At 34.0% G+C, this 13,987-nt stretch overlaps 1 protein-coding gene across 1 annotated transcript in view; it reads right to left on the reverse strand.

Moving 5' to 3' along the window:
• Nucleotides 1–13,987, reverse strand: part of Galphao (G protein alpha o subunit) — a 69,399-nt gene that overhangs the window by 3,348 nt on the left and 52,064 nt on the right. The window lies entirely within an intron of this gene.

Below are 13,987 nucleotides of genomic sequence, written 5' to 3' on the forward strand. Positions count from 1 at the left end.
GAACCCCCCGTTGAATTTGTCTAGAAATGCATGAAATAATGAAATCTAAAAATAAAAAAAATTGTCCCCCTCTAGTAAAAGCTAAAATGTCATCCCTGATTCTAAACCAGAAATTCTCTGGTTATCTCTAAAAAAGTCTCAAAAATATTTTTTTAAATATATCATTTCAGAATACATTTTCACCGGTAGATGTATATTTTAACTAGTGAAAATATAATTTATTTGGCATGTGCTAGCAATCCATACGTAGTAATTTATACATTTACATACTAATCATTATTTATTTACATGCGAAGTATACATGTTAGTGAATGTGTATTTTTCAGTGAAGTTATAGTGAAGTTCAAATACATTTTCACCAATAGATAAATAGTATTGCTACTAGCGAAAATATATTTTAACTGATAAGCGCTAGTGAAATTATATGCTGCTTTCGATCGTTTATTATTTGTATTCATTAATACTCATTTTTAAAACAAAAATTAAAATCACATTGATAATTCATAAACCGCTATCCGTTGGCGTCCAACAAGAATTAATATAAAAATTAATATTCTAAAATGTACGAAACACGACGACTGACATTGAGTATTATCAGATATTTCTTAAAACTCCTTAAGTTCGCCGATTAGGTAGCAATAAATAAAAATAATGAATGGTAGGATATATATTATATAATTGAATCTATATTGACAGAATATTTTGATCTCACATAAATCCCATATATCTATATTAGATAAGCTAATTCAAGGAGTTAAAGCATGAGAACTTATCTTTGCCGTAAAAGTTAATTGAATATTATAAAATAATAAGACCTGTTTGGAGATACATAATTAACACTCGTACTCAATAAAACCACAAGCTCGGCAAAATATTTCATTAAGAATCTCAGCAAATGCTCGATGGTTTATCCGCCTCTCGGTGTTGCACCGTGACTTAAAAATAGATACCCTTTTACCGAGCACTTCAATAAATTAAATAATAAAAAATACACAGCGAGAGAATTAAATCTCACAAAAACATGTTTATATCAAACTTATAAAAGGAATACAAAAATATATAATTAATTTATATTTGCAAGTAGAAATATATTGTGCATGTACACTTTGTGTACATCACAGTATGTAAATGAAATGTTAAAAATAAATGTTGCATGAAAAATTATATTTTTTCTACCAAATCAAAATCTGAAAGTACGAGTTGCCAATGCTTATCAAGAAGTTATTTTGCTTTCCGAAAAAAGAAATACGTTTACGAGTGTCGTAAATATATTTTCAGGTACACTACAGAATTGATTTAATATAAATATAATAATAACATCAGAAAAAGAAGATTTAATCCTGAAAGTGTTTTGGCCAATTCTGAATAGAACCAGAATGATCACAGCATCACAAACAATACTTTTGCACACATTACATAACGCACATACCCCGTCCATTCGGCGATCCTGGATTATTTTTTCAAATCCTGACGTTCCGGAATCGCATAAAACGGGAATGGCCAACCTTTGTGTAATGAGGCCACATTTCATTTTTGCCTTGCAATACCATCGAACCCCCTCTATTCACCACCACCCGCTATGTCGATATTTTCGATGAGTTCATTGCTACTTTTACTTTCGACGAAAAATGAATATGTGGTAACGAATAACTGTTAATAAAAAATATAATATAAAAACGGCATTTAAGTTAACACAATTGCCATATCATTTATCTTATCACTTTAATCTATTATAGAATCGATTGAAAAATGATATGTATAGTACATATAATATAATGTAGAGCTCAATTTTATATAATGTAAAAATACCATCAATCTTATGGCAATGGCAGACATAAAAATATTAGTGTAATGTTACGCAGTTTATTTCGTAAATGATATCAAATATCATAATTGTATTTTCAACAACACAGAGTGCAATTTTTTTTAAAATAGGGTCAAAAATTACCATTATTACATTTATGGTTTTATATGCGTCCGACGGTTTATTTAATTGAATCGTATTATAATGATTTGCCGTTACCTAACTCTCGCTTCCTGAATGCGTTTCAAAACCGCGTATTCCTCTCCTAACCCATTTCAGTATACAATTGAATGAACTCGATCCACACGCACGACACGAACTTAAGTCATATAATATGCCTTCCGAAGATTTCCTTCCGAGTCCAATTGTTCGTGACGAACGATTCGCAACCATGCACTTCAGAATAAAATGCGACCTTTTACATCATGCATAGCAACGAAAAGAAACAGAAGAACAAAAAAAACGTTGCGCAAAAGCTTACCGTTGGAGAGAGGGAGTGAACGGCCGCCGCCCTACATATTCCAATTATTTTCACCTCAAGAGGCGTTAGAACAAAACGAATAAATGCTTTTAATAGAGCCGAAACAGTGGATTATATTGCAACAATCGCCGTAAGGTCGCGTTGCGAAAGCTCTTTTTGGTGAAAATTTGATCTAGAGCGGACTGAGCAGATCGAAAGGAAACATTAAAACCGACCATGGGAACGAAGCGTAGTATTAACCAACGTAGTTGCGAATCGAACATTTGCAATACCCGAAATCTCGAATTGTTACTTTTCCCGTGTGCATCTTTCCAATCGTGAATTAATCATTGCATCATAAAACAAGAGATCGTTCCACTTTTTAGTCAGAAAAAAAATATTTTTTGCCTAATAGCATCGTAGCCGTTTATAATATTATCCGACAATATATTATGACGAATGAGAAAAATAATGTTGTATTTTATAAAAAAACATTTTGATGCATTTCACACTATGATTATGTATATATATAATATTAACATGTTAACTGACATTTTTGTCGCTCTTGAAGAACATGATTTGATGTATTATTACATAGTAACATACTTTCAAAATCCACTACTTGTCGACGCGTGCGATAAAAGTTAATATCTGAAACGTAGACAACATATTGATCGGCGAAACGCTTTATGAATGACAAACAATGATAAAACAGCGATATATGGCAGTTTTCCATGTAATAACTACAGTGCTTCGATTCAATAAATATTCAGAAATTTTTATAAGTACATAATAATATTTACTAAATTCACATATATTACTTATATCAAAAATGTATAATCTAAATCGGCCTTTAATTGCTTCCCAAATATTTTTATCGAATGGATACAGTTGAAACAACTTTGCCGATTAAGTAACGTTTTATAGGGGGAAAAAATCAATTGCATTCGCACGCTATGATATAATATAATACTGGCGGTAATTAAAAAGCTCGCACTTGTATTGGTGTAAATAAGTAGTGTGTCAGTCAGTCCGTCTGTAAACCGACCCAACCCCCCGGTGTCTTGACACTATGAATGTTCCCACGCAGTGTCAACTACCGGCGACTGTCACGACACGTGACTGATGTATGTTTTATTAATATCCGACTCGTGCTTATAAAATATGCGCCGTGACGATTACGAACTCGTTAGCGATGACCACCTAATGCACATTAAATCAATCAGAACATCCTAAAGATGACATCATACATTAGGCTGCATGATGAACATCTATGTTATAAAGTATAAACGGTTACCAGACAACTGACAATTTATTGAACACAAGCCGCAAAAATGTTTGAAATGGTATGAATAAACTAAATTAAAAAGCATTCGATTATATCATTTAACCACCATACGGTCCTCTAAATTTTCATACTGTAAGGTTGTAAAACTACTAAAAAAACATTCTCCATATAAAGATAATCTCGCTGTTTCAGCTGAGTACGTAGAAAGCGTTTCCAAGAAGCTCAAAATCCTTGATAGACACTGCTATAAACATACTATAATCGAGTAAACGTGCATATACAGAGAAGGCTGTATGTTAAGAAGAACCGTTTACTTGCACTACAGATGTGAATACAAAAAATATCAAAGAAAGATTACTTAACTAATTCCACGATTAAGAAATATATATTAAATGGACCTCGAATTCAAGTCATAGATGACCCCCCCTGCCCACTTTATTTTAAATAAAATAAACTAAATCCTATACAAAATTATAACTGATTTGTATGTTTTATATTTTTAGCATAAAATGTCCACTGAACGATTACTCAATCTAACAATTACATTACAAACAAAATTTCCTCTACAAATATCGTTTTATTAATTTAACTGCATCAAATAATGAATCTAATTTTTTGTTCTATAATTAATAGCCTCACATATTCAATGACTTATTTTAAAAGCATTGCTTAATTATTAGTTTCTGTGATATTATTTACAATTTCTTTACCTAAAACTTTGGTTATAAATTAGCATCTACTAAAATATTTGGTTTCATTCCAACATATCATCTGAGAAAGATTTCCTAAAAAAATCTAATTAAAAGAATTAAAAAAATTCTCATAATGGCATAACTTAAAATTTTTGCATGCCTATCATTTGCCTGTACTGTACAATATACGCTTTGAGCCAAAATATCGTACAGCTTCCCAATCTACCAATGATGTACACCAGCAGTGGCCAATCTTTCAGACCTCACGGACCACTAACATCGAATCTCGTTAATCACAAGGATGATTTTTTCATAAAAATAATATTCTAAATATGAAACGGTAATTGTTTTTCCGTAAGGGAGACTCAGTGCTCGCCCACTTATTGCTGCCACGGACAGTTACTACGATCTGGGGATGTAATTGGATTCGACTGTTTTCTTACTGGACTTTATGATCGATGCGCTAGTTTTTAAAACAAGTTGTAACCTGTCATCCGAACATTTTTGTATGAGAGCTAAATCTGGCAACTGTACTTAATAGTTGCATCACATATTGCAACATTGATTAATTAACGCGCATTCTAATTAATCTTAATTCAAAATTAAAAGAAAGTCGAATCAGAATAAAATAAAATATTTTAATAAGCAATTTTTGGGTATATTCAATTACTCCACGGACCATCGGTTGGCGACCACTGACATACACATAGATATGTCCGACGACCAGGACAGATCTATCCGAGCTTTGCCACACACGCAAACTGTCTGAAGTCGGACATCAGTCTTAATATTTATTAAAAAAAAAACGGTTGTCTGACGTATTTTTCAAAAGAGCAAAAACTTGCTTTAGAAATTTCTTAAGAATGGACAAACAAAAAGCAAACGCGGTGCTCGGATCTGTCTGTGCGTGTCCGATCCGTTCGTTTTGAACACGAACAGCGGACAGACAAATCTGTGTCTTTTCTCACCACACACGATCGGATTTGTCCGCCAAGCGACGGACAGATCTGTCGGACGTGCCCGCGCGTGTATGGCTATCTTATACCTCGATTTGCACGGTAGATACGTTCCAGGAAATATCGCGTATATCGACGTGTACTTTATTTAAATTATGAAGTAAACGACCAACATTTCAGCGACACGCTGCATGTGCAGTGGGAGAGGTTCCAGATGCCATTAACCCATTCGTTTATATATCGCCGCGCTTTGAAAAATTTTTGAGCATTCAAATTTTTTTTCTTAACCGCGTATATTGAGGGATGTCTATTTTGAAAGACAACGATGACGACCTGTCCCTATCACCACGCCTTCTAGCGCGATCATTTGGGAATTGAATTAATAATAAGACATGCTATGAACGCTCGTGGTATAAGCAAGGCGAGACGAAGCTAGCCACTGACGACTATGCCGCACCCTATATTATACAAATTACTCAATACGTATTGTTGGAAGTGAAACAGATTCTATGTACACATACATCTGAAAGCCCACACACGAGGAGAATCGATCCCAACATGATTATATAATAATTGCGTAGCACGTCTGAATCACCGATATCAATGCCCAAATTAGATTTATATCATAATCAATCGTGCATATTTTTAAACCACCATAAACGGCGCACCGGTCAAGACGTTACAGGCGAATTTGCGAAACGTGACACGATATATTATAAAATTGGGTAGAGAGGTGGGGTCGGTGGGGCGGCACTGTGATGTTCTTACTGAGCATTAGCTACACGTACGTAAAGTTGTTATTGCTTCTCAAATGGTGAAAATGTGTTCCGCGTACGACGCGTAATGATCGAGCGAAGAAGAGTTTCGCAATGCCCTGCGGCAGATACTGTACTTTTTACAGAAACATATAATGATATGTGTCCAATTATAATGACGCGAGCGTTCGATTATCGATAATTGAAACAATCAACCGAGCATTTTGTCACTGAATATTTATATGGAACTGTAGCACTGTTACACAATGAGAACATTTGACAATTTAAGATTATACTATTTCCGGGTATATTTTAAATTTTGGTATGTCTTATCTACGAAGACAGTGATCGATCAGGTTGAGGGGTCAACAATGTGAGAATCAGGCATTTGTAGAATAAATTTCAGAGTACGTAACGGTTTTCAAGTATTTTGATTGGTTTATACAAACAATGTTACTTTGCACAAAGACGACTAAGGGTCATCTGTCAGTTTAAAAAAAAAGCAAAATATATATTAAAAAACATACAATTAATTCTCGAAAAGTATTTAATGATTAAGTACAAAAGTTACCTTTAAGAAATTTCGTAATATTGAATGTAAACAAATACGTCGGCTCTTCAATATCAAATATTTTCACTCTTATGATAATCAAAGAACGTTGCTTCATATTTACTTTTCTTTAGTTAAAATAATCCAATGTCGATGAAACGATGCGTTACTTATTTCCAAAATTAAAACGCCAGTTTTATTGTAGCGTTGCTTCGCAGCATTAATTTATGTAGTTATTTTTCTTCAAAACTAGCACATCCCTTTTGAGCGTTGTTTGCATACGGCCAATTATTGTGTCACAATAAATTGCCAATGCAACGGCGGATTAACTAGACAAGACAAGACCATTATTCTAAACCGGAGTAGATAGATTCTGTCACAACTCACAACACTACCGGTGACGAAATTATTACAATAAACTGGCTCAACTGAGAATCAGAATGAATTTTGCATAACATTGTAATTTATCAAGATATTTTTTTATTGTCTTCTATGTCTTAATTAGTATTTATATAAGAGACACAGTAGTTAATCGCAAATATTTTATGTGCAAGATGATAAAGTAACTGTATTAGATTGGTTATCAGTACATGAGATGAATACATTTTAAATTAAATTAGGTATTTTTCACCAAGGTTATATACACAATACCAGTTTTGTATTTGCTTGGGGTTAATTTTAATAATCTGGTTATTCTAGTTTAATTTTATTTTAAGAATAAAAACATGTAAATCATTGATTATGTATCGAGTTTCTAAATATTCGAATACATCCTAGAGTTATGAAAAAACAAAAAAACACAGTTTGAGTAATAAATAAGGGTTCATAAATACACATTTGAATGTTTTATTTTAGTTATTTCTGCTGCTGAAAAGACTCATTTAGTTAATGTAGGCTAAATGGTCAACAATGTGCAGCAACTACACCTAGGTATGCTAAAAAATAACCATAATAAATTATTAGACGTAATTCGTATTAATTTAAAAATCACAAAAATAATTTACAGCTGCATAATATTAAATCGAAAATGTGAGTAATTTATTAAATTTTGGCAATTACAGTGTTTTTAGCTGTAATATAAAAAGATTAATTTAAAAAGTATTAAAAAAATCGGTGTAGTTCGTAACTCTGAGGTTGTCAGTTCGAGTTCCGGCAGCGGCACTCGAATTTTTAATTACAAAAATGCAATAAAAAAAACAATAGATGGTTATAAATCATTCCCAGAATTGTTAATACTTGCTTGTAGGTACTCATTATATCTGATTGACTTACTCAATTGATACAGATTTACTCCGCTGTAACGCATTGGGCTTACGCTTGTCAGGTTACAACGGAAGATTTAATAAAAATAAATTAATTAAATAAGTTGTTGAAAATACACAATATTAGAGTAGCAATATTTGAAATATTCCACTGCATATGAACGAATAGTTGGACTAATATTCGAATAGCGAACAGTTAAAAACTGGGCAAAAATATTTGACATTCGGATGTAGCAATGTATATATGTATATTAAAAGAAAGAACGTTTTTTTAATGAAACATTTTTCCAATAAAAAAAATATTACACAATATTATTCTACAAAATAATCTACATGAGCAACAGTTTTCCATCCGAGAGCATTATTTTTTTCTCACGTGATTCTCGCAATATGAGGCAGGCGCGTCGCCTTGTTCTCGTCGCTTAGTGCGTATGGAACCCACACGCCTTCCCAATATTTTTTGAATGCTAGACCATGAATATATCCTGTCTTATCTGTTAACTCCTGAATCGACATTTCTGTATTGGCTTCAATTTCTGCAGCTATGCAGTCATCATCGATGATTTTTGGTGTCCTACTTCTAAACAAAAAATTGCTTGTCTTCCAAATAAAAAAATCCAGATTTAAATCTTTTGAACCACTCTTAACCATAGACGGCACAAATGTTTTTAGTTGCTATGGTTGTCGATTTTTTTTTGCGAAATTTAAACATCATACAAGTGCGTAAAAAGACCTTATTCGAAACGAAATCTTCCATTGAATTTTGGGGTGTTTTTTTGTTATTATATTCGTAACGCACTCTCCAGATGTTAATCCAAAAACTACCAAAAGAAAGACATGCCATTATGACGTTTTTATACTGACATTAGTCAGTATAAAAACTAATAGTTATCGCTTAAGAAAATATTTTAACTTGATCTCATAAATAATTTCACACAGTTTGGTGAATGTTTCCGCTTCATCCAAAGATACATCAGCTTTAGATCTGACACATTATGGCCTCTAATCTGACTTCAAGAATCGAAATTTTCCTTCATATCCTATACCGGCAAATTCTTCTAATTTGTCCACATTTTATAGTAGTGAAAATAATGCTCATTTCTATAAGGAGAGAATGAAATCTTCTAAATCTGCCACAGATCTTTTAGAGTGTATGTGAATTGTCATTCATGTCTTTAAAAAAAAATTATATTAATCCATTAATTTATGAGGATTTTTGTGAAATTTAGTGCGTGTATCAAATATCGTTTATTCAATGGTTAAAAGTGGGCAGCTGGATAGGAAGATTGAAGACGATCATCGCAGAAGGTCTGAAAATGCTACCACTAAAGAAAACGTCGATATTATTAATGATAAATACACGACAGATAAGACTTGAAAAAATAGTGTGTGGAAATCTTTTATAAACGCGTTTAAAACCTTTAAAGTTCCAAAAAAAAAATATGCGAAGTGGTATTCTGGCGGTTGATCGGAAAGTTTTAATCATTATTTATGTGAAATGTCTCGAGAATTTCTGGTGTTACGACGAAATCTGAGTATCGCGCAAAAAATACCATCCACGACGACCACGTGGAAGATGCTAGTGGCTCGTCCTAGATCTCATCATACCGGTAATCGCGTTCACCTGCGCGCCGCTTACCTTACATAACATTGTCGAGTTATATCACACACTAACCTAACTAACCCGTTCCTTCTGAGGCATCGGCCGGTGTGGTTCGACTTGAAACGAGCGCGACCGTGACCTGGCCCAATGCTGTATATGTCTCTCAGTACCTTCGGATGTGACGCTTCTCACGCGAACATTAACCGATTTTTAATTAAAATAAGGTTATGCATCACTCAATGCATTCGTATTAGCTCTATGCCGCAGTAAAAAGATGTGTTAATTTTGTAACGCGGTGGCGCAATCGGTTTCGCGGTCAACAGGAATCTCGGTTTACTTAGCGAATTTGTCGAGAATAACCTGTAAACATAACTAACGCGTACCATTGTTGTGGGACAGCCTTCGCCGAAATCGACAACGATTGATTAAAAAAACACGAATGTTACGAAAGCGCGTGACCATTACAGTGCGAACGACTCGGGTGTGGTCGAATTCCTACAGAAAAAGGAAAGAAGCCAGACTCTCGTTCCACGTGCAAAACATAGTGGTATATGTATTGATAATTACATCAATTATGCTCGTGGATTCGCAAACGAGCGACGTAACATCGTCGTGATGATGACACGGGTTGCAACAGACAAATACCAGTTTCTTGGTATTTCTAAGAAAAATATATCTTTAGACTAGATTAGTGAATGAAAATTATCTTAAAATCTGAATCATACATTAACATCACATAGAGAGAAAAAATATTAGGTTAACTGATTAACATTTTTTTTTAATATTATAAAAATATATAAATATTACATTGTAATTACTAGGTAATAAATGGCATGTTTAACCTTCCTTCCACAATGACACACTTAACATGGTTGATATATAAACTTTTAATATATTAAGTTATTTTTATTCTGAGAGCCAAAAGTATTAGGTTTGGGTTTGAACAGCAAGTGGACGTTTCGCAACTGTCAAATTGAGTTTCATAGACATTTTAGAGCAGCGTATAATTTTACCAGCGAATATCAGTTAAATTATATTTTCGCTAGTAGAAATATGTATCTACTAGTGAAATTGAACTTCACTAGTAAAAATATAACTTCACTGAAAATTACATTTTCACTGTAACATTTTTACATCGTATGTAAATAAATATTGAAACGTATGTAAATGTATATATTACTACGTATGGAAAAGCTATATGCCAGATAAATTTTATTTTCACAGGTAAAAATATATATCTACCGGTGAAAATGTATTCCGATATGATTTCACTGAAATTACATATTTAAAAAAATAATTTTCGAGATAGATTCAAGTATTTTTTTTTTAATTTTCTTTGAGGGTCATTTCAGTTATTTCATGAGGGGGGGAAGGGCAGAAATAGAACAGCGATGTCCAACTAGCAGCCCGCGAACTTATTTTTGTGGCACACCAAACAATGTGTTTTGAAAATATTTTTTTTATTACCAAAAAAAACGGTCACATCTGACATTTTTGTTCGTTTACCCGAGCACATGGAAATGTCTGAGATGACCATCCGTAAACGATCTAAAATATCGGTGACCTTTTTCAGCTCCCAACAGCAAAATGTGTTTTAAATCACGAAATGTTTCTAAAAGAAAAAAAATGACACGTGACTAAGACCTAAAATAGTTCGACAGCGCTGATGTATAAGTTTGTCGGGACGTTACAATTCAAAAATTTTTCGTCCGCATTATATAGACGCATGTTTGAACGGATCAGATTGCACTTTGTCAAAGACTATCCGCGTAATGGATACAGTCGGTGGCACAGGAATGCGTGTGGGTTACAAAATTGATAACATTGGAAAAACAATGACAAATTCCGCCTTGAATCTTCGCATTTGCCAGACGATTTAAAGTAGAAATAGCGAAGGACCTCCCTTAACATTAAAGATTTATAAGCTCACTTCAGACTTGTGAGAACTTGACGCTTCCATAACTTAGCTTCCGACTTGGAAGCAACGAGAGTTCAGCCGAACTCGCACGAAGTAAAGCAGACTACTTAATCGTGAGTTGAATTCATAATTAAAAAGCTGTGTTTTTTTTTTAATAAACCTGGGTACAAACTTTAATTTATAAAAACAAAATTTGTCACACGGAAGGAAACTATACATACACCAGACGACGCATATAAACCCTTAATCCACTCACAGCTTCTGGTTTATTTTTTCTGAAACGAGAACTCCGCTGCTCATTAAAACACCTCTCTCTCTATTTCGTCCGTGCTTACTCATATTAACTTTCTTACTTCTTCGGTTAGATTTTTATATTAAGCGCCACGAGTTAATTAATTAATTTTGTTTGATTATCAAAGTTTTTCCTGTTTCCATCGTCGGAAAAGCTTCCGTTCAAGTTTCCTAATATTACAATACAAAACAGCTCTTATTACTAACGAACGTAACGTACACTGGGAAAAGTGCATCGCATTTCCTTCGTGCACTTTTAACGAGCACCATATTGCGCAACGTCGAGATGCGCGCATTCACCGCGAATGCAAATTAGCGGCTATTACACGAGTGCATTGCACGCTTTCCTTCCTTCAGTTCGATTTTGCCAAATACAATTAAAAAAATATTTACACGTTCAGCTAACGCTATCAATAATGCGCGTCTCGTATCACGGCCTCAATCGCGTAAAAGGTGGGGAAAAGGCGTTAATCTCCAAAGTATGAATAACGTATGAAACACGCGGCTACAGAGTCCGATCACGTTCTGCGATAAAAGCGAACCCAACGAAAATTAACAATGTATGTACATACGTACAAAACACACATCTCAAGGATGAAAAGTCGAGAGGGATCCGCGTCGTTCATCATAGACATAATTAATTAAAATACGAAGTCATGAATACGAATAAGATAAGGCGTGACGCAGGTCGCGTAGCGAGAAAATTTTCGATATCTAATAAGTAGGAACTGTTCCTAAAACGCATATTTTATGAACACTATCTGACTATATATAACCCAAATCAGATATAGAATAACATATTCAAACATCAATACTGACATTCAATAATAAAAAAATATTTTGAATGGCAGTCGTTGAAAATGGTTAAGCTACATTACTCCTTCCCACCGACAACATCCCTGCGCCAGCTTCTCCACCACTGCTCGGAGAAAACATCTCGCCCATCATAGTTTGTCGCAATAGTGTGACTTTGCACCTGCATATTACTGGCTGCGAAGTCATACCCCTCAGGGCTAGAATTCCATAACTTACTTTAGTAAATGTTCCTCTTTCTGAAAATATTTAGACATTTACACTTGAACAATCTAAAACTAATCTTACTGTCCAGGGCCTAAAAATGCAAACTCATCAGTTTAAGAAGCTCTGCTCTACGTTCATAGTAAAACAGACAAGTATACGAGTACGGTTGTAATAAGAGGCGTATGCATAGGGTGAGTATTTATTATTTATAGCATCGATTTCATGAGGGATTTCCACATATGTACACATGTCTTTTCCTAGTTATTACATACTGCAATATGAAGTTATGTACGAAACACGTATTAGGAGAAAAATATAAATATTTGTTCAGACAATTTACGCATCGTAAAATGAGTTTAACGAAATCAGTGTAACAGCCTTCGTTTATAATAATAGTATATACTATACAATAAAAACGAAATGCATTTACTTGTTATTGCGTACGTTGTTTATGCGTTATTTCGACAATAATTAATGTCGTAACACAAAATATACACACGTACAATATGACAATAAGATTTCACTACGTAAAATTCGTACAGAAGCACAGGCGACACAGCAACTTAACAGTATCTCAATTATTCGACAAAGCGCATTAATAATTTTGTAATAATCCGAGTAAGAGCGATTGCTCCACCGCGAAAAAATAAACCAAGCGTTTAGCACGTGTGTAGCAATCTAAAGTAAACTAAAATTGCATACGTGTCTTCTTTTAGGTGCGTGCGAGAGCAAATAAGACGAATTAGGATCGGCGCGGAAGAAGCCTTCTCGGGTTGGGAAATCGCCATGAAAGTTTATATAGTTCGGAAATAGTGTGTGACATAACACAGAGACAAACAAACAAACAAAACCGAGCGAGTGTGTCATCTTAAACGGTACGATAAAAAATATTACGTACACCACGTAACACAGCCTCGACCGCGAACGAAAGCGAAAAAGCTCGTTTTTTATAGAGGCACATCTCTCCTTACGCTCGTTTCACACAGTTCGAAATAAAAGTTGATCGAGCAACATTCAAACACAGGTATCGAAACGATATGAATCTCAAAATTATGGTTTTAAACTCAAATCGTATGAGTCTGACTTTGAAGAAAAAAATGAACATTAACCGTGACAATAAAAAGTTTCAAGTATGAACCTCTTATGACAACACCGTGTTATAAAACAATTGTCTCTGGAGATGTAACTCTGTTACCACATACATTAGCAATAAAAGAGCTTAGAGTATAATTTTCGACTATTATATTTATTACCGCGGTTGTTTCACGTTCAACCTTGTCTAAACGCTCTTGTGGCTTCATTAGAGCCAAGATAAAATTAAATATCCTAACATATTCAATAAAAGCAGCAAACCATTCTTGCGCTCTCTCTACAGTAAACAAAACAAT

The sequence above is a fragment of the Plectrocnemia conspersa genome, unplaced genomic scaffold (genome assembly GCF_051122295.1).
Source record: "Plectrocnemia conspersa isolate PC_06_02 unplaced genomic scaffold, ASM5112229v1 ptg000004l, whole genome shotgun sequence".
In the NCBI taxonomy this organism is placed as follows: Eukaryota; Metazoa; Arthropoda; class Insecta; order Trichoptera; family Polycentropodidae; genus Plectrocnemia; species Plectrocnemia conspersa.